The 22983-nt window shown below is 39.3% G+C and overlaps 1 protein-coding gene across 4 annotated transcripts in view; it reads left to right on the top strand.

Moving 5' to 3' along the window:
- Positions 1 to 22983, top strand: part of HRH1 (histamine receptor H1) — a 137923-nt gene that overhangs the window by 56069 nt on the left and 58871 nt on the right. For 2 of the 4 annotated variants that reach the window (XM_031955233.1, XM_031955226.1), the window contains exon 3: positions 18282 to 18391. The exons of the other annotated variants lie outside the window; for them this stretch is intronic. The gene's annotated coding sequence lies outside the window, so the exon portion shown is untranslated. The remainder of the gene's footprint in view (positions 1 to 18281; positions 18392 to 22983) is intronic. 4 annotated transcript variants of the gene reach the window in all.

A 22983-nucleotide genomic window follows, 5' to 3' on the forward strand; every position in this document is an offset into this window, starting at 1 on the left:
CTCTCCCACCATCACGGAGAAGAGTGAACATGAACAGAGACCACAGTATGTGGGATACACAAGTATCATGGAGTATGACAATAGTGCCTTTGGTGATGTCTTTCTGCTGTTTCCCCCTAGGTCTGTTCCCCACTGAGTACATTGTATCTGTTTCACATTGCTTCATGCTATCAACTTCTGGGCTTGGTTTAAAGCCATCCACTGGCTATCTCAGCATCAATCTTTTAGGAGAATAGCGGATCAACAGACTTGCCCTTACATATAGCACTGGAAAGGCAGCCACAAAGCAACTAAGCTAAAGCTTGTCTTTCCCACTGTCCCAAAAAACTATCTCACTTAGTACTAGATATTCCCAAGATCCTCTCTGACTTACCAGGCAACTGGACCAGGACAAAGGGTTAGGCTAGGAAGGCAAGGTCAATGATCTCTACCTGCCTAGCCCACATTCCTTCTGTTCCTTTGTCTGTTTTCCATCTTTGAGGTTATATTTTGACCAGTGAAAAATCTCTGGCTCTGTTCTTATAAAATGGGGGGGGAAAAAGGTTAAACTACCTGTCTCCAAGGACCCTTCCAGCTAATGCAGTAATTCTATAACATAGCATCACAGCCAACAGTTAGCGGAAAACAAGATCCTGTGGGAATTAATCAAAGATAATCCGTGAGGGAACCGGAGCCCTAGCAAACTTTGCAGTTTTGCTGAGGGCCCAGCCCTGCCTGAAAGTGACTTTCCAGATAATTGTGAGATGAAGCCAGACCACCTGCAAGATATGGAAGGAATACAAGCCATCTCCTGCTGTTTCCTTTCCGGTGTTTACTTCCAGGAAAAGTGTTGCTGGCTGAGAGAAAGAAGCTGAGCTCATGATTAACAAACCATTTTATGTAAATATAGTCCGGTCCCACCCCAGAGAAGCTCCTTTCCAAGATACAAAGACTACCTGGCTTCTGGCCACAGTCCTTTCTCTAAATGTTTCAGTCAGATGTTTCCCTGTGCAGAAAGCTCATAAAGAACCTCTGCAGGATAAAGGAAAGAATACTTGAATTAAGGTCAGAAGAGTTGAATTCAAGGACTAGTTCTAAAATGTACTAGATATGTGACCACAGGAAATTCACCAAGCATCTCTGGGTCTCTATTTCTTCACTTGTAAAAGGGAAAGAATGTCTCGTTACCTTCCTCACCTGGTTGTTGTGAGAAGACCTCAGAATTCTATAAGGATGTTAATTATTACTTTGTTGTCCTGAAGATTCAGGGCTTGGATATTGGTAGAACCCAAGAGGCACAGTGAACTCCACACACAAGACCAGCCAAGACTGTTGCAAAGAAAGGAAATTTGGGTGCAGACTTGGGATAGTTTGAGTTACATCCTTCACTGATCTTATTCATCTGAGACCTAGCTGGGGCCCTTTTGGCAAGAAAAGTATACAAATGGTTTTTTGGACTTTAGAGGAGGACTCTTGAGATCCCAAAGAATCTCATTGCCAATGGCTTTTGTTTTTCTGAAATGTTTTTAAGCTCTTTGGGATTGCTTCTCCATGAGGTTATTGAACATTTTTTAGTAAAAGGACAATCCCCTGTGCTCTGAGTCATTCATTATACCAGCTGCAGAACAGAGGCCTAAACAAGATTTCATCAGAATAGGGAGGGAAGTTCTGATAGGGAAAAGTCCTCTTTCCCAAGACAGATCAGTGCCTCTCACAAGATATAATCTGAATGGCAACTGCTGGGATCTTGAAAATTTAAGGGTCTTTTCCAGAACTATGCAGTCAGCATGTTTCAGAAGTGGTGGTTGGTATTCCTAACTTTGAAGCTGCCTCATACTTAGGAGTGATGATGATAATACTCGCCTCACATGCTATTTCTTTCTTCTTGAAATTTAAGAAAAAAAGCATTTTATTGTTTATAAATAACCAATAGATCATAAAGCAGGGAGGTATATACTCACCAAAGGTGTTTACCTTTGGGATGCCATGGGAAATGTACTATTCAGAGACCAAATAGAAGAATTTCACGTAATCTGAGAGGTTTGCTACAGCTTCACATTACCCCAAGAATGTACAATTCTTCCTGACCTCATGGACAGCAGGCCCTTCTCTCCTTTGTCATCTTTCTAAGTCTATCCAAGTTCATGTTCATTGCTTCCACGATACAATCTATCCATCTCATTCTCAGCCATGTCCTTTTCCTTATGCCTTCAGTCTTTCCCAACATCAAGGTCTTTTCCAATGAGTCCTGTCTTCTTCTTCTTATGTGGTCAAGGTATTTGCAAGAGACTCCTAAATGAGATCCTGGATGATCCCTAAGAGATCAATCAATTCATAAGCATTTATCAAGCATCTATTTCATGCCCAGTACACTGCTAGGTGGTAGAGCTACAAGAAGAAAGAAGGAAACAGTCTTTCCAAGGAAGAAGCTTACATTCTAATGGACTCTGATCAAGTTAAGTGTCCACAAGTAGATAAAGGATAAGCCCAAGTAGATAAAGAATGCAAATTGCCTACACTATTATAGATAGTTGGCAGGACAGTCCTTGTGGTGCATATCTTGGAGAGACACCAGATCCAAATGGATAGTTTTTGACTAAGAGAAGAATGGACTGCTTAACATTTGAGAAATGATGCAATGCTTTTAATGACCTCAAATATCTCTCTAAACAAAGGACTTTCTTCTGAACAGTTTTCTCCTAATGATTCAATATATCTCTGACCCATAAAATAATGCAATCTGTGAAAAATTCCAGTTATAGTGACTCAAAGGCACTGAAAAAGTTGTAGCTGGGTGAGTCAAGGGATAAAGCACTGGCCCTGAAGTCAGGAATATTTGAGTTCAAAATCTAGCCTCAGACACTTAACCAGCTGTGTGGTCCTTGGAAAGTCACTTTACCTGAATTGCCTTCCCCAAAAGGCATGGTGAACCTAAGTCAGGCTGAAAATATTACCAGTGAAAAGCTGTGCCTTAGAAATATTATTAACGATATTATCAGAAAAATGGCCTTGAGGAATGACAGCAAGAGTTAGATATGTATAAGAGTTTGTCTACTTCATTAGTCAAAATCCCTCCCAACTCAAAAATTCTGTGATTGTTGAGCAATTTAGAAGAAGGCCCTTTGCATGTTGTATGAAACTCCTTAAGAAGGATTAATGAGAGTGTATAATTAAGACGGTGGACATGAAAGCAGAGGGTTGGGATCAGCAGAACCTTTAGAATTACCTACATCATGGGATCACAGTTCACTTGAAGTATCTGGCCTGCTGTCTCTTAAACTCTATAGTAAACCCTGAAGTCTTTGTGAAAAAGGGCATGATTACTGGCAGATCTAATCTTCAGGTATTAGTGGTGTCTCTAATTCTGTCCTCATAGCCTTATGGGTAGTGGGCAACGATATTCCCTCATACTTGTACTTCCCTTATTTCAATAACAAATGTCTTTGGATGGCATATCAGCAAGATACTGATTTTTGTGCCATAGCAGTGTTCTTCTGAAAGTATGGTATATCCATCACCAAGAAACTTATCACACCTCATCAATATCCACCATTTGCTTCTGCTCCTCTGAATAGAGGACTGGAGGGAGGAAAAAAAGACTCTTCCTATGTCCTCCCTTCATAAAGGACTCCAAATCCCTATCAACTCTTCACTGGCCACCAGCTTCTCTGCCTGATTTCAACTCCATCATCAAGATTCCCCCTCTGGCACCTTCCTCTTTTAAACTTCCTTTTTTTGTTGTCTTCCCCTATTAGGTTGGAAGCTCCTTGAGCTTGCTTTTTTTTTTTTTCTTATTTGCATATCCATCACAGAGCTCAATGCCTAGCACATAGTAGGTGCTTAATAAATATTTATTATATTCCCACCCCACCTTCTCCCTGAATACTATCCTTCTTAGATCTCTGTTGATCTTTCATCCTGGACTCTGAAAAACTTCCCATTCTCCCAGGCTGTCAGATAATTCAAGGCATCATTTCAACTCAATTCAACAACTATTTCATACTTACTATTTATTATTAGCTATCTATTAGCATTACACTAAGTATTGAGATACAAAGCCAAAAATCTTGAAACAGACCCTGCCCTTTAGGAGTTTGTTTTCCATTGCTTATTGACTTAGGGAGAAAAATGGTATTGTAAAGATAGTAAAGAATGCTGGATTTGGAGTTAGCAATATTGATTCAAATCCAGATTTTGATACTCATTACTCTACCCTACCTATGTGATCTTGGAAGAGTATTTTTATCTCCAGGCCTCAGTTATTTTATCTGTAAAACAGAAACTGGAAAGGATGGATAAATTATGTTCCTTTTAAGTAACTCCAGGCTTCAAATATATGAGCCTGGGAATAGAGGAGATTTCCTACTGCAGAAGCCCACATATGCTAACAGGAGCAATTTTGTCTTATCTCCAACTTATAAACTTTTTTGGAAGGGTTTCTTGCTTATTTTTGTTAGTATTACAAAATCTATATTCAAAGATATCTAAGCCCAGAGGCTTATTACTGGGAAGGGACCTGGACTAGAGGATGTTGAATAATCCCAAATGAGATCATCACTACTGGCATGAACTTTCGGCAGCCAATACACATCTCTGTGTTGCTTAACAAGGCGCTAATATAATTGTTTCATCAAATCAGAAGTTTTTAGCCCCCTGTAAGTCTGATTTCAAGTGGTCTATAAGCTGGAATCCAAATTAAATAGGAGGAGAGATGGCTGGATTGCTTTGAGGAAGTTGTAAAGTTATTTCATGAACCCAAACTTCTCCCTCAAACAAAAGCTCCTTTTTTTTATATCAGTTTTCTGCTGGTATTATATAGTCCCAGCCCCAGCACATTTAGTATATGCTAGCTTGTGGGAGAGTTATGTACAAGAGGCATTGATCGGTTTATATCTACATCCATCATTGGAGAGAATGCCCACATCAAAGAAATGATGGCTCCTCAGCATGTTTGTGAAAAAGGGAGCTTCATTTCACATTAAAGTGGGACTGTCTTTAAAGAAAACTGAAATAAGAAGGAAGCGGAGAAGTATATTCTTTTGGGGGGGACTAGTCCACATTTGAGAGTTATCTGTCTTTCTGTCTGGCTGAGGAAGAGCAGAAGAAGCTCATATCTGAGGCTTATAGGTCTCAAACAATTGCCAGGAATTTGCTGAGGGATCTTAGATGAGTCATTTCCCTTTCTGGACCTGCTTTTCCCTCTGTAATATGAGGGAGACAGATAAGATGATTGCTCAGCTCTCTTCAAGCCCTAGCAGTGTGAGAAGCTAAGACTGAACATTCTTCACATTGGTATAAAGACTCCATGGTGCCATGAAGAGGAAGTCTTGTTGCCACCAGGGTAAGGGGCAGTTCTTCTCCATTCCTATCATTCCTACTTTGGTTCCTTCTTATACTCTCTCTGAACTAGAGCAATAGTCTTCTTGCCTTAATGCTAATTACTTGTCTCTGAGATTATTTCCAATTTAATACATATATATGCATATGTTTATATATAATATTTATATGCATTATTTACATATGTTCTCTCTCATTGTATTGCAAACTCTTTGAGGCTAAGAACTATTTTGACTTTTCTTTGAATCCCTAGCACCTAGTCCAATGCTTGTCATATACTAGGTTTTTAATAAATGTCTGCTGATTGAGGCTGTATGCATGAATCTGATTGTACTTCACCTCCACTCAAATCTCTCTTCACCCCCCCAAACCCGTCCTGATGTCTCCTCTATATTATGACCCTTTTTCTATTTTGTCTCTCCTTCTTTTAAAATGTTAATTTGCTACCAGTATCTTTAAAGCTTAGGGAAAGCATTGCCTTTTCCAGGAAGACCTTCCTGACCTCCCTAATGGACCTTACACTATACTTTGGTCTGTGACTTTCTAATGCACTTATCACATCATACTTTGTATTACAGTTATCTGAATTGGTGTCTTGTTCCCCCCTCTCCCCCAGCTCTATGAAGGCAGCCACTGTGAATTACCTAAACTTTATCTCTTCCTCCATGTTTGGTCACCGGGCTCTATATGTAATAGGTGCTTAAGCATTGTTGTATTGTGGTATCAGGGTATCATATTGTATTACGTGATTTGAGAGTCTCTGGAAGGTCTCTCTGCCTAAACTATTTCCCTGAGGGACGTCCTTTTCCAGAGTGATTGTTTTGAAAAGGCATACTAGGCCATCCTTTGCCTCAATTCTTACTTAGCCTTTAACTACTAAATGGGTGTTGCCTGGGACAAACTGAGACCTGGAAAAGACCTTGGTTTCAAAACCCTAGGTCTTCCACTACATCCAGGGTCATCACCAATTGTCCTGACCTATGTCTTGCCACTGGACTCAGATGACCCTGGAGGAGAAAGTGAGGCTGATGATTTTGAGCAACTCTCCTTCACTTAAATCCATTCCACGTCATCCTCCTGATGCCATTGGTCCTCTTTCAGAACAAAGGACAAAAAGCAATAATCTCTCCCTGACCTCAATAGATGAACCACTGTTCACAATTTCTTCCACTTACATAGCTTCATATAGAAAGTTTCATTTTCTGAGCCAAACCTACTCTCCCATTCTTTTCACATATTATTCCCCATCATACAGCAAATTGGACATTGAATCACCATCTCTTATCTCCATGTCATCTTTGCTTCTCCATGTCCTGGGATGCACCTTCTCCTTGCCTCTCTCAGAATCCTGAGTTGCCTTCATGACTCAACTCAAGCACCAAGTTCTACATGAAGCATTTGTGGATCTCCTCTACCGAATTATCTTGTATCTATCCTGTGTATCCTTATTTATATGCATACTGTATCCCCCCAGTTAGACTACAAACTTCCTAAGGGCAAGGACTATTCACTTTGGTCTCAATTACCTTGATTTTTCTTGCGTTGGTTTAAGACATTTGATTTTTGGAGAGTCAATCAGTTGTCATTTGGACATTCAGACCATGGAACCTATTAGAACAACCATATGGCCATATATATCACTCAGTGTCTTTAGGACCCAATTTCCATATAAGTGATGTTACCTTACTTTCTGAGCATAAAATGAAAGATTACACCTCAAATCTAGACATAATCATATAAACACAGACCATAATTCTTGTCATTATATCTCTGTACTATATTTGTGTGTCTGCCAGTATGATAGAAAGATCACTAAATTTGTAGGAAATAAAAGTAACTCTTCAAATCACATCTCAGATACTTAACTAACCATTAAACAACATTTTCACAGAACATTGATCTCGACTATCTCAGTTTCCTCCTCAGATAACTTTGGCAAATGTATAAAAAGATCTTAGATTTAGAACTTAAAAGGATGTTAAATTCATGGGTTGGAATGGTTATTTCAAGAAATGAAGGTGATATATAGACAAAAATATAAATAAAAACAAGACTAGAAAATAGAGCTGGAAGGGAATTTAGAAGTCTCTAATACACACACACACACACACACACACACATATACCCATCTTACAGACAAGGAAACTGAGGTCCCACCACTTGCTAAGAGTCACATCACCATTATGCGTCCAAAGCAGCATTTGATCCTAGGTCTTCCTGATGCAAAAGCCAGCTGTCTGTGTATCTATATATGCCTTATCCAAAGTTTGTGTCTCCGCTAATGCTGATCCCAGTATAAAAACAAGCAGGTGCTGGTTGTCTTCTCCCTTCCTAAGCAGTTTTGCAAAATTAGAATTCAAATGATGGGATTAACCCTCCCAATTGGGCAGAAGAAGTTCTTGCTGAAATAGAGTTGCCCATAGTAGGCTGCAGATTTGGAAGAATTGAGACAACCATAGACATGATTTCAAAAAATCATTTTTACCTGAAATATTCAGGAAACAGAAAAGATCCCTTGACCTCAGTCACTTCAGGAATGACTTTAGATCTCATCCACTCACATTGATATAATTATTGTCCATTGGTTGAACAGCAGCCACTTCCCTATAGAACCTGCATAGTAAAAAATACACAAAGTAATAGAAGTCATGAGCTTTTTAAAATCTATATTTTACTTGAACATGGATCTGGATGCTTGGGGATTTGATTGGAGAGATAAAAACATTGAAATCTAAGGAGGACAAGCAACTTATCCAAGATTGCACAGTTCTAATGTCAAAGCCTGGAATAGAATCCAGGATTCATGGTCCAGAATGATCAATTTCTATGCCCTTGAAAAGTAATAATATCACTTAAAGTTTGCAAAGCAATTTAAATGCATTATCTCCTGTGGTTCTCACAATAACCCCATGAGGTAGAGACTCTAGAGAGTGGACAACTAAGAAAATATATTCAAGGAGGGTAAGTGTTTTTCCAATGGCACATTCAAGTGTCAGAACAAAGTGAAGAAAGGATTTTCTTGACTCCCAGTCTATCTACCATCCTAAGTTGTCTCTCCTCCCTCAAGCACTTTATAAGCCAGTAGGAAGAAATGCAGGGATGTTTTGCCATTCTCCATATGAGAGCAAAAAACAAAACCAAAAATTCAGCTAACTCCCTAATGTCAATGATATTCAGTCATAAGTATTCATTCATTTTGATTGAGTTTAAGGTTGTCTCAAAGCATAATTTGAAAGTAGATTTTCAAAAGTAGATAGATTGGAATGAGGGGCAATGGGGGAAAGATATGAAGAGGGAGATTTAGATGGGGATGTAAAGCAAAACTTGTTAATAATTGGAACTGTCCAAACATGGAATGGGCTGCCTTGGGGGACAGCAAGTTCTTCCTTGCTAGATGTCTTCTAACAGTAATTGAATAACAGTAACAGTAATTGAAGCATTTAAAGAGAGGAAACTTAACTATGGTGAGGGCAGAGACAGTCTCATTTGTTTGTCTCTTTGTTTTGACTTGTCCCCAATATCTAGAAGGATGCTTGAAAAATAATTGTTGCTAAACAAACAAATGAAGGAAGGAAGGAAGGATAAATAGTTGTTCATTACCTTGAGTTACAGGTTGGACTAAATAATCTCTCAAAGGTCCTTCCAACTTGGAGATTCTGTGATTCTAGTGAGAAGCAGCTGTTCTGAGCCCTTTGGGATTGCTAAGCAAAGTATCTGAAACTCCGTCTCCACACGAGACTGGTGGGATAGAATGAATGTCAGAACTTCCTTTGAATGAGTCATCTGCAGTCCACCCCAGTATTCCTTTGGATCAGACTGACCTCCGATTGATGTCTACCAGGGTCCAACTCATGACTAAGTCAGTGATGAAAGAGAAGTAGCATCTGTATCAATACTCTGATGTTCTTAGAAACAGTTATTCTTTGACAAAGGCAATTTCTGGAAGTGAAAACATCAGCAACAGAAGAACTGTATGGTTACAGTGATTGTTGCTGTTCAATCATTTTCTAGTCATGTTCATCTCATCATGACCCTGAGATTCTTCACCTGTAATCTGAAAAATGGGAATAATAATGCTTATCCCGTATATCCCCAAGGGGGTCAGCAATGAAAAGAAAGACCCAAGCACACCAAAGTACGTATATCAAAACCCTCATACATTTTCAGATGAACTTCCAAACTGCCATGATTTCCCCTTCAAGGACCTGAGAAGCTGATTTTTTTTCTTCTTAGTGTACATTTTTAATATTTATAAACTCTTTTGATTATCATCACAATTAGATTTAGCCCCATGCTCTGGCCTGGCAAAACCCAGAAAGAAAGAGCTAGAGAGATTTCTCTCAGTACCTCATTTTCTCTGAGAACACACAAATAGTTCTCATCCCCTGGGGTTTCTTTGACCTTAGCTACATCACTATGCAAAGACTGACAGCTTGAGAGCTCCATTCTCACTTAGTCATAGAATGTCAGAGCTGGAAGGGACCTTAGAAATAATTTAATGAAATGACCTCATTTTTCAGAGGCTCAGACAGAACTAGCCACTTGCCAAATGTCACATGGTTATTTAATGGCAGAGCCATGCCTCAGACCCAGGTCTGCTTATTCCTAATCCAGTGCTTCTTCTCTACTATAAAAAACACAGACTGGACAATGTGGTATCCAATGATGGTCTCTGATCAGATTTTAGGACTTGGTTGACCAATCTTAAGCACCAGCAGTGTTCGACTGTTAGGACCTGTGACTCTTATACCCTGCAAATAATTACTAGCCCCACAGTCTACGGTTCAACCTATCTACTCATTATTCTCATTTGTTTAGGCAATTGACCTCAGCATCATTCATTTGTATGAAGACCGAAGCTCAAGTTAGTTATTCACAGAATCTGAGTCTGAAACCAGGAAATTGGTGACCGTAGTAAATGGGCAGATAAAATGAAAAGTTAAAAAAAAATCTGAGCTGAATCAGTCCCAAGAGCCAAAAAATCAGAAAAGTTTCAGGCAATTGGTTGTACTGGGCAGGTCTGGCAGCCAATAGCAGGGGCTCATAGCAAAGAAAATGAAGTTCAAGGGCAGGAAATTTGGTCTCTGGAGGAATTTGGGTAGAGCAGGTACATGGAAATAAAACTACTATTTGGTGAATTGCAGTACAAGGTAGAAACCTGGTCACATAGGAATAAGGCAGGGACAATAGGAACTGAAACAATAATAGTGCACATTTTTATCACTTTAAGGTTTACAAAGTTGTTTTCTCACTCTAAACTTGTCAGGGAATGAGTAGAAATATTATTATTCCCATTTTACAGATGAGGAAACTGAGGTTCTGAAACGCCACATGATTCCATAGATCATAAATATCTGAGATGGAACTTAAAGCCAGGGTTCCAGATACTAGCAAGATAGTCACCAACCTAGAGAGCTATAAGGCAGGAATCTAGTAAATGGGAAGTTGGGGGTATCAAGGTTAGAGCAGGAGAAGTGATATTGACTTACTTATTCACAAATTTTGAAAAGGATCATGTATAAAATCTAACTAGCTTGGGGTTTTTTTATATTAATTATTTCTAGTTATACTTCCCTGCCCTCCCTCCTACCCTGTCATTGAACCCTTCCTTATATCAAAGAAAATCAATAAACCAAACAATACAGGAACTTTTGCTGGCAGTACATGTAGTCTTGTATCCCATAGTTAGTTCTCTACCTGTCTGCCAGGAAGACTGAGTTCTGTTTCATCATCTACTCTTCAGAACCAAAAGTCTAACTTTCTTTTAACGTTCACTTCATTTATGTATTATTGTCATTATGTTTGTTGTTCTCCTGTTTCTATTTGCTCTATTTTCCAGCAGTTCATATAAATTTTCCCATGTTTCTTCAAATTCCTTGTATTTGTCATTTGATGATAAATGATGATATTGATGATGATATTTCATTATACTCATCTTTATATCTGCAGCACATAGCACAATGTCTGGCATATAGTAAGTATTATATAAATTATTACTGATAGATCGATCAGTCATTCCCTAATAAAAGTCTGTCACTTTGCAAACACAAAAGGTGCTGCTGGGTATTTTGCTCTTTCATGGGTCTTCCTTTTTGTCTTTGGCTTCATGTCAATGTCCCCCTTACCCAAGATTGACATAGCTAGTTAGTGGAAGAAATGAGACCGAACCAACCCTAACCCTAACCCTAACCCTAAATTCCATTCCATTGTGCTTATTCATAGTTGAGTTGATAAGTTACTGATCTAGAAGACCCTTTGTGTCTCCCTGATCCAGGGGTCAGACCGGCCCTAGATTCTGCAATTAGTGAAGGCTAAATGCATCTAGCCTATGAAAGTGCAAGATACAGAGTCAGGCAGCCCATCACAGACAAGAGAGAATTAGTAGTGAATGTTACAAACTCTAGGTTCAGTGTCAGCTCTGGGAGACCTGTTGCTGTATATATCTCATGAAAATTTGAAAGACTGGTAATGGTTAATTAGCAGGTGATAAATTTTTCATTGATTTTTTTTTCTTTTAAAGTTAATATACAGTGAACAGAGGACATTTTTCTTTTGGCAGAACTGACTGAATCAGAAACATAAATGATTACTTGGGTTTAGAGTCAAAAGGAACCTGTGGAGATTATCTAGCCCAGGGGTTCATAACTTTTGACAAGCAATCAATCGATAAACATTTATTAAGTACCTACTGTGTACCAAGCGCTATGCTAAGTACTATAGATACAAAAAAGAGGCAAAATGAATCCCTGCCCTTAGAGAGCTGAAAATGTAATGGGAAAATAACAAACAAGGAAGCTATATATAAGATAAATAGGAAATAATTAAGAGAAGGAAGACACTAGAAATAAGAAGAATTAGGAAAGATTTCCTTTAGAAGATGGGATTTTAATTGGGACTCAAAGGAATCGGGGGAAATCAGGAGGCAATTATGAGGAGGGAGAGAATTCTAGGTATGGGGGAATGTCAGAGAAAATGCAGAGGTTGGGGGGGGGGGCGGGAATCTTGTTTGTGGCCATATCTCTGAACTGAAAAGAATTTCTGGTAACTTGAGGTGTAAAAAGAATGGAAAGAAAATGGGAACCACTTGGCTATGAGGGAGGAGGCTGGGGGTGAATTATGAAGGGCTTTGAAAGCAAGCTATTTGCACCTGGTAGCAATAAGGAGCCATTGGAGTTTATTGAGTAGACAAGTAATATGATTAGGGTTGCACTTTAGGAAAATCATTTTGCAGGCGAATGGAGGATGGATTGGAGTAGGGAGAGAGAATTGAGGAAGACAGACCTGCTAGCTGTGGCAATAATCCAGGTATGAGGGGATGAGCACCTGCACCAGGGTGGTGGCAGTGTCAGAGGACAGAAGGGGGCATATTTAAGAGAGATTCTCAGAGGTGGAATCCACCAGCCTTCACAACAGCCAGGATATGGTAGATGAGAGATAGGGAGGAATCCAGGCTGATTCCTAGTTTGTGAGTATGAGGGATTGGGAGGATGGTGTTATCCTTGGCAATAATAAGGAAGGTAGGAAGCATAAAGAGTTTGAGTGTCTGGTAAAACCTACAAGCTCCTCCTCAGGGAAAAAACTGTAAATGCATAGAACAAAATGATAGGATTATATAGGAAACCAAGTCTATTGAAATGCAATTATCAAAATATTTTTAAAATAACTTAATAGGCTCCAGGTTAAGAACCCTAACCTTATCATTTTACAGAAAAGACTACAAGAAGTTAAGCAGCAGTTCAAATTCATCCAGCTGTGGGGGTTAAATTTAAAACTAAGCCTCCTGATCTCAAGCCTGGAGTTTTTGCCAGTATACTCATTATATTATGAGGCTGCTGCCTCATATTTTCCCATTGCCCCTGTTCTCCTGTCCCTTTTTTTCCCATTAGAGAAGAAAAACAATAATGGTTCCTTTAAAATGCAACCATCTTCTGGTTAAATTTATAATATTCAGATCAACTGTTTGTAAACCAAGTCCCCCTTGTGGAGATTATAGAAACAATAAACATTTGGGAATGGTGTTTGCTGAATAATTCCTGGAAGGAGCTGTCAAAGCTGCTTTGTGCCCTGAAGTGCTGCCATATTTAGTCATGTGTACTTATCCAAAAACTCAACCCAATCCCCAGAGAAACTCCTGGGCCATTCCCTACATTTATTGGCTGGGAAGTCTCCCTTCCACAGTGTGGAGAGAAAGCCAGGTCATCCTACTCTAACACAGCTCAAAGTCAATATCCATTCGTTAGACTGTGCCAAAGTTTAAGCCAGGATTGAGAATAAATTACGATTTTTATGACCTCTGAGAGTATTCACGGTGGGAAATAAAGGTGGGGAAGAATTTGAAGAGAAACAACTTTATGTTTCTTTTTATTTTTTTTTTAAGAAAGCTCTGTTTAGGTGTGCAAAAAAACAAAACAAAACAAAAAACCCCACCTATTTGGCTAATGACAGAATCGAGATTTAACTATATGCTTTATGCATTTCCAAATTTTCTTGTTAGTGTGACATTATACGTGTTTCCTGGTCTAAATGTGTACAGACTCCGAGGCACTACAGTCCCCTTTGTTCCCTGGAATAGGTCTCCAAAATGGGAGCCAAAGCTGGGACAGTGGAAAGATGGGTTGTATCCCACCTTCTCTGTAATGGCCATTCATGAGAATGGTCTTTAACACAACCATTCCTACCCTTATCCAACTATATTCTCTCTCTCTCTGACCCTCCCTTTGGGTTGCCATTGGACCCAGATGCCTCTGGAGGGAAAAGGGAGGCAGGGGACCTTGCACAGCCTTCCCTCACTTCAATCCAACTCACTTGCATGTCATGGTGTCCTTGGAGAATGAAGGACAAACCACAATAATAATAGTGCAACCTCCCTCTTCCTGATGGGCTTAGCCAAGCACAGGACCCTTGGGGCAATGATAAGCTGTCCAGGCAGCTACAACAACAGTTGCACAGGTGTCCACCCAACCCCTGTCTCCCAGTGTGCCCCTGTTGGTGCCCTTTGAAAGTGGGCTCTGCGCTCTGGGGGTGTGACTAGTGACCAAGAGCCTGTTCCCCCTCTGTCGATAGGGTGAGTAGAATTTCCCAGAATGACCAGGCATTGATAGATGGCGGACTTGTTAGACTTCCCTGTTCTTATCAGGGGCAGCGCCAGACTTCCAGTTGCCCAATTTCACCATCCTGATGTGGGGTCTGATAATGAGCTGTTATCCCCTCCCCCTACTCAGGCAGCCACTCCTGAGGCTGACCCCTCATTCAGACCCTCATCAGCTCTTACCTCTTGCCTGGACCTCTGGGATTTTTGGCAAAACCAACTAGACAAGTCGGTATTTGAAGTCTTTCTTCCTAGACGGAGCCCTCCTTACTTCCCCTTGAGCCCTCTCCCTTCACAAACACACTGCCCTGCTTCCTCTTCCTCATTTATGACCCCCATCTCCCACCTCCATGGCTGTGAGTGCTGTGAGTCATTTTCAAAGTGGGCTCCAAGAACACTTGGGGCTCTCCAAGGCCTTCTCAGGGGCTCCACAAAGATGCTTTCATGTCCTAGCTGCGTGACCCTGGGCAAAGTCACTTAACCCCAATTGCCTCAGGAAAAAAAAAATGTTGATATTACTGGCTTGTTGATACACTGATACACTTACTAGTTGTGGGAATCTGGGCAAGGCACTTAACCCTTAAGCCTCAGTTTGTTCATCTGTAAAATGAGCTGGAGAAGGAAAAGGAAAAACCTTCTAGTGTCTCTACCGAGAAAATCCCAAATGGGATTACAAACAGTTGGACATGATTGAATAATAATAGTAGTCTAGGTGTTTTTCCAGGCTCGCACCCTGCTACCCCCAATATTTGTTCAAAATTGCTCCCATTTACACTGTATATAACTTTGTTTACATAGTTATTTTCATATTGTCTCCTTATTAGACTACAAGCTTCTTGAGAGCAAGGACTGTGCCTGGGACATGGTAGATGCTTAATAAATGTATGCTAAGGGGAATATTGTTCCTGCCCTCAAGGAGCTTACATTTCACTTGAAGGGAAGAGAGAGAAGTACATAAACAAGAATAATACAAAGAAAAATGTTAGAGTTGTGGAAAATACTGAAAAGTTGGGTTTCCACAGAATGTCAGAAGCTTCAAGGTAATGTAAGATACCACCTGTAGCTACCACTGACCAGTGGATTTTCAGAGTGTGAGAAATTAAGGAAGATTAAGTTTCCACAGAACAATTAAGCTTCAGTGTCTCAAAAAACTTGAGCAAACAAGGAATTGTGGGGTTAGGAAGGAAGGCACAGGTGAACTCAGCAAATCCCAAAGAGTCTTGTGGATTTGAGAAAACCACAAGTTTAAGATAATAGCTGATCCAACTCAAACTGGGGGGGGCCAGTGATCTGACTTGATCAAATTGCTATTGCTTAATAGGTTAATTGAATATTAATATTAATGAATAATTTCATCCCCTTGAAGGAGTTTTCCCCCATTTTTTATATATGACAAGGGAGGGGGGGCATGCTTACACATATTTGGGGGAAACATACAGTGGGTATATCAGAAAGATTGTAACCCAGAAGGAAATGGACCAATCCATTCTCTGAAAGGAAGGACCACCCCCAGCTAATAGGTATAAAGCTTCTCTTGCTTTTGTGCTCAGCACTTCCTCTTCCAGCGGAGCCCGCTTGTGGCCCGAGTTGTTAAGACAATTCCTTAAGACTCTTTAATAAATTTTACTGGCTAGCTGATTTTCAGTATCAAATGTGTTTCTAACAGAGTAGCAAAATAGGCAAAGGTGTTCTCAGAAATTCGAGGAGAGAGAGGGTGGAAAGGGAGAATCAGGGACTTCATGGAGAAAGTTGTATCCAAGGTGGATCTCAGGCAAAAGAAGGGATTTCTTTATTGGAAACTTGAAAGGGACAGTGGAGTCATGAAATAGAAATATTGTGAAAATGCTAAAATTCTGGAGATCATAATGAACATTTCAAGACCATTTGCAAATCGCTATTCTCATGCTGTTTCAGAATGATTAACAGTTTCCATCTCTACCAGGTCAAAGGACATTAAGTAGTTTTGCAGACTTAGAATCACAAAAGTTTTGGAGCTAGAAAGAATCTGGGAGATGATTTAGTCCAGACAGTCAGGCAACAAATATTTATCAAGCACTTATTATGCACTAAGCCCTGTGCTAAGTGCTGTCCCTACAAATATAAGCAAAAACACACAGCCTCTGCCCGCATGGAGACACTGTCGAATCAATAGCTCCCTATTGCCAAAAGAAAAATCAGGAATTCAAAGTTTAGATAACAAAACCCATAGCACCTATCAGAGGTCAATTGTAAAGACCAAATGAGATCTCAGTGGCTTTCTAAAATTTGGGGCTTTGGGAAATGTTCATTGTTAGTAGCGGACTATGAGGTAGAAGAATGGATAGAGTAGGAAGCTTTGAGTCAGGAAAACTCATTTTCCTGAGCTCAAATCTGACCTCAGACACTTCCTAACTGGATGATCCTGAACAAGTCACTTCAGCCTATTTGCCTCAGTTTCCTCATCTGTAAAAGGAGGCAATGACAAATCATTCCAGTATCTTTGCTAAGAAAACCCCAAATGGAATCATGAAAGGTCAGACATGATTGAAAACAATTGAACAATAGTTAATAAAAGAATGGTATTATTCCTGAACTGTGACTGCCAATATTTGCCAAGTTTTGTAGTCCTTGGGAGGAAGTTAACAATAGCCCTGGACTTGGAATTAGGAAAACCTGACCTCATTTAGGCACTGTGCTGAGCATTGAGGATATAAAAATAGACAAGAGATAGTCCTTGCCCTCAAATAACTTACAAAATAATGGGGGAGAAGGAAATGGCCAACACTTGAGTATCTTTACCAAGAAAAACCTCAAATGAGGTCACAAAGATTGGAAATGGAAGAAATGCTGAATAACATTATGCTGTAATCCTATAACTACCCCACGAATGACCTTGATAAACCCACCTCACCCACTTCCCTTTCCTTTATCTTCTCAACTTCTTCTTCTCCCTCCTCTTTTAATTCTTCTCCTTTTTAAGCTTTAATCATACCAGAATGGGAAGTATCATTATAGATAACAATCAATATTTATTAAGCACCATCTCCTGTTGCCTGGCACCCTGCACTGGGGATCCAAAAAGAGGTAAAAGACAATCCCTACTCTTAAGAAGCAAGGAAGCCATAAGTCAGATCAGCCAGGTCAGAAGTGTGCCAGCCATGCTTGCTTATAGTTCCTCTGCCTAGAGCAAGATGACAGTAGCATTTGACATTAATCTTCCAAGTTACAAATGGATAGAGAAAAAGAAATATTGCTGTCTCTGGACCTCTATTTTTTCATCTGTAAAATGAGGCAATGGGACTAATTAGTCTCTAAAGTCTCCCATGCCACTAATATTCAATATGTTATGTCCAGAGATCCTTCTGGTATCTCTGATATTCTATATTTCAAGGTCCCTTCCAACTAACCCCCCTCCCCATATTAATGTTCTCAGGTCCATTTTAACTTAACGTCCTTTTGTTCTAGGAGACTCTTTTATTGGATATCACTGGCAGAGCCAACAGGAGAATCAAATAGAGAATCAGGAGACTCAGATGATTAAGTGATAGAATCAATAACATTTAATAATAACAGCTCACAGTTAGGCCCCTTTAAGGTCTGCAAATCACTTTACATACATTAATGTCATCATTGATGTCATCAAAGAATTCTAAGTGGTAGGAATATATATGAGTGATTGTGTGTGTGTGTGTGTGTGTGTGTGTGTGTGCGTGTGTGTAATTCTGTGCCTCCTATTGTGAGGCCCTGGAGCATTTGTACTGTAGTTGGTGCCTCAACAAATCTAATTAACTTGATGTTCCTCTGGGTGATTCCCAGTCTAATCTTCCAGGACTCACTTCACTTAACATTCAACAGTTACTGACTTCACACACACACACCTACCTTCTCTCCTTCTCAGGTAGCTGGGGTGCTGCTTATCAACAGTCACACAGAAGTGTTGCTCATTAAACACAGACGATCTTGGGTGACGTGGAAAAGAACATCCTGGAAGACTCTGGTTGTATTCAGGTAGGAAGGACAACTGATGGAGAACTGTGTCCTTGGGGTTTTTGTCTTCATCCTGGTTGGCCAATCAGCCAATCTGTGAGGGTTCTACAAGTGATCTATTCATTAAGACATCTTTCAAAATGATCAACTTGAAAAAGACTTATTTGAATAGTTGTGCCTTGAGTATCGTGATGATAACAGACCTGTGGCTCAGGGGACTTGGTTTCTAGTTCTAGCTTAATGATTGAAAAAACTGGGAGTTTGAGGGCAAATTAATTTATGTCTCTGGTTTTTTTCCCTTGTGATATTAGGTCTGTTTCATTATTCTAAATCCTGATTACCATGATACAGTGAAAAAAGCAGAGGACTTGAAATTAGGAGACCTGGGTTCAAATTAATGTTCCATCATTTATTATGTGGTGACCATAGGCAAGCATCTAACCTCTATGAACTTCAGGTTCCTCATCTGCAAAACGAGATTATATTTGCACTATCTACTTCAAAGGGCTGAAAAAGAGTTTTGTAATCCTGAAAGCCTTGAGCAAATGGGAATTATCACCATCGCCTACAATAACAAACAAACATTTGTTGAACATCTGTTATTTATTTAGCACCATATAGGTCACAGGAAGTATAAGCCTTAGACTTTACTCTCAAGAAATTTATAATCTGACAAAGGATGACACTAACTGGCTGATAGATAGATAGATAGATAAATGGATAGATAAGAAGAAAAAAAAAGAAAGAGAGAGAAAGAGAAGAATGAAGTAAGAGGGAGATAGAGAGATAAAGATAGATAGATAGACAGACAGATAGATAGACAGATGGAAGGATCAATGACAGATATGAATAGATGACACATAGATACATGGATGGCATACATAGCTAAAGAAAGAAAGAAGAAGGAAGGAAGGAAGGAAGGAAGGAAGGAAGAGAAAGAGGGAGGGAATGAGGGATAGAGGAAAGGAGGGAAGGAGGGAAGAAGGGAGGAAGAGAGATGGAGAGATAGAGATAGATAAATAGAAAAGTAGATAGATGGAAGGATAGATAGATGGATAGATCAATGACAGATATGGATAGATGATACATATATACATGGATGACGTACATAGATAATACAGTGATGCATAAGACACATAGATATATAGATACATAGACACGTAAATACATAGATGGGGGCAGCTAGGTGGTGCAGTAAATAGAGCACCAGCCCTAAAGTCAGGAGGACCTGAGTTCAAATCTGGCCTCAGACACTTAAAACTTCCTGGCTTTGTGACCCTAGGCAAGTCACTTAACCCCAATTGCCTCAGCGAAAAGAAAAGAAAAGAAAAAGAAAGAAAAATACATAGATAGGGTATTCATCCAGCATTTACTATGTATACCAGGTGCTAAATTCTGCCCTCAAGGAACTTAACTTCCAATGGGAAAAGATAACAAATATAAGGACTAGAAAAATGGTGGGGAAAAGAAAGGTATCTAGCTGAGGGAAACATGACAGACAAGGAGGAGGAGCTGGAGCCCACAGAAAGTCATGGTGAGACTGAGGTGAAGTGTGGTTAAAGTCCTTCCCAAAATGATGGCCTCAAGGAAGGCATTTACCAATGGGCAGAGATTTTCCATGTTGGCAATACAGCAAACAAACAGAAATTGAAGTTCACAGAAAGTTGAGATGCAAGTGAGGTATACAAGGCAGTGCATGCTAAGTGTCAAAGACCTTCCATAGAAGGTCAGAGGATGAAAACAGATCACATGGCCTGGAGTTGTCAGTTATGATTTCCTAGAGGAGGAGATATATCAATTGGGCTCTGAAAAGGATGGTGAAACATTTATAGGAAAAAAAAAACCATACGAATGAAAACCAAAATTGTCTGAATAATGGGTCAATCAGAACATCTGAATTTTTCTTTGTATCCTAGAGCCTCACACATAGTAGGCACTTGATAAATAGATTGACTGATTTATGTAGGGGAATAGAATGTCACAGTGTTGGAGAGATTGGATAAGCCTCAAATGGATGGTTAAAAATTTTGAACTTAATATTGGACTGCGCCAAGCAAAACATTATAGGAAAATTACTTTTGCCCCACTCTGAAGAATGGGTTGGAGTGAGAAAAAACTAGAAATAGGAAAACCAGTGATGGTGCTGATGAAATATACAGGGAATGGCTGGGTGTGTTGGAGCACAGTTGGAATTTATGCTTTTGGAGAATGTTGAAGTTGGTGAATTGACATTCTTATCTTCGATAGTTTTTTTCTAATAGAAAGACACACACAGAAAAAGAGAGATAGGTAGATACAAAGAGATGATATCATTTGCCTAGGGGAGCTATAAGGGAAACACAAAGCTTTCATCACTCACACTGTAAAACTCTAGAGCTAGGCAGTTTGGTATAATGTAAAGTATGGCCTCATCGTGTCTTCAGGGAACCTGGATTCAAATCTTGGCTTTATCACCTACTGTCTGTGGAACAGTCCCTTCATCTGTTTAATTTCAGCTTCTCCCTTTGTAAAATGAAGGCACTAGATTAGATGATCTTTAACATTACCTTCCAAATCTGAATCTTTTTTATATTTTTATGACAAAAAGTTTCCCCAGGCTCCAGTATAGGGAACAGAAAATCAGGCTGAATTATCAGTAGTTCTCCAAATTCCCCCCCCAAAAAAAATAGTTTTGTTGTGAGTTCAGAGTGTTGATATTATTATTTCATAGAGCTTATGGATCCAGAGAAACATTCATTTCTCTGACTTTCCCAGACAAATCAGCCTGCATCCTGGTTCCCAAACTTACCCATTCCATCCCCTGTCTCCATGTCCCTTTCCCTCCACTCCAGGCTTTGTGTAGATCCTGTTACAAATTTCCACAAACCTAAGATCTAGCTCCGTGGGGAAAAGCAACTGCTTCAATTTGATGGAGAGGAGGTGAGACCCTGCCTAGACAGGAAGTTTGGGGGCACCGAGTAAAAGGAGTAAGATAAAAAATCTCCAGCCAGGAAGCCTCATAGGAGGGAGGAAGGTGAGTCAAAGAAACAGGGCAGAGACTGTTTAATGAAGTAGAAAACAAGCCAGACACCCACTGAGGCAGACAGAATCATCATCCACAGGAAGCAAGTGGAACTTCAGAGTTCAGATTGGAGGAAGGTGTTAACTAGTAGGGAATTTCACCCCAACTCCTCAGCTTCAACAGTCAAGAAATATTTTTCTCTTTTTCTGTCTTCTGCCTCCATTTGAAAAAAAAAAAATCACCAACTCCTTTGCTTCACTGCTACTGATGGTATTTTATTAATCTAATTCTCTTTTCATATATGTTTGTTTCCATTACCTATGAACTTGCCATGACTTGAGATCAGAAAATATATAGAGGGTCAGCCACAAGGAGTTTTGTATTTCACAAATTCTCTACACTAAAACCCCACAATTTTAGCATGTGAATTTAAGACCTCCCTAGAGACTAGTGAATCACAATTTATTAGAATTTTTCTTTTCTCTTACTAGGAATTTTAATTTTTTCTTTCTTTTTCAATTACATGTAAGAACAATTTTAAACATTTTTTAGAATTGTTTGGAGTTCCAAAACTTACTTCCTGTCATAAGAAGGAAAACAATTTGATATAGATTATACATGTGAAGTCAGACAAAACATTTCCATATTGGTCATGTTGCAAAAGAGAACACAGAAAAAAAATAATAAAGAAAGCTTAAAAGATATGCTTCAATCTGCATTTAGATTCCATCAATTCTTTCTCTGGAGGTGACTGGTCATGTCATTCAGCATTATCTTTTTTTTTTAAAGAAAAGATATATTTATGTTTACATATATAGATATAGACATACATGCACATGCACATGTATACACTCTACATAGACGCACATGTCTTTCCTATCTTAACTGCAATACTTTTGGATGAAGGATTGTTTCAGCAATACAATGACTCAAGACAATCCCAAAGGATTCATACTGAAACATACTGTCTCCAGAGAAAGAATTGATACTATTTGAATAAAGACTGAAGCATGCTTTTTTATTTCTTTCATTTGAGTCTTCTCATACAAAATTACTAATATGGATTTAATTGCACATGTATAACCTATCTCTGCTTACCACCTCAGGGAGGACGATCAGAATTTTCTTGAATGATTATATTGCCCAGAAGAGTTAAATCTTTCACAGTTGATCACCCTTGTAATATTGCTGTTACTGTATACAAAGTTCTCCTGTGCTGTTCACTTTACTCAATAGCAATTTCAATCATGAGTTTTTTGGAATTGTCATAGATCTTTGTATTATTGAGAAGAATTAAGTCTTTCACAATTGATCATCACACAATGTTGTTACAGTGTACAATGTTCTCCTGGTTCCGCTCATTTCATTCAGCATCAGTTCATATAAGTTTTCCCAGCTTTTTCTGAAACCATCCTACTCATCATTTCTTTTAACATAATACTATTCCATTACAATCATATACCATAATTTGTTCGGCCATTTCCTCCATTCATGACTCTCCCTTCAGATTACGAGTCTTTGCCACTATAAAAAAAGCTCACTGTTTATTTTATTTTATTTTATTTTAGGAATAATTCAAATAACACCAAAGTAAAACCCTAACATTTGAACT

Source organism: Sarcophilus harrisii, chromosome 1 (assembly GCF_902635505.1).
Source record: "Sarcophilus harrisii chromosome 1, mSarHar1.11, whole genome shotgun sequence".
Taxonomy (NCBI): Eukaryota; Metazoa; Chordata; class Mammalia; order Dasyuromorphia; family Dasyuridae; genus Sarcophilus; species Sarcophilus harrisii.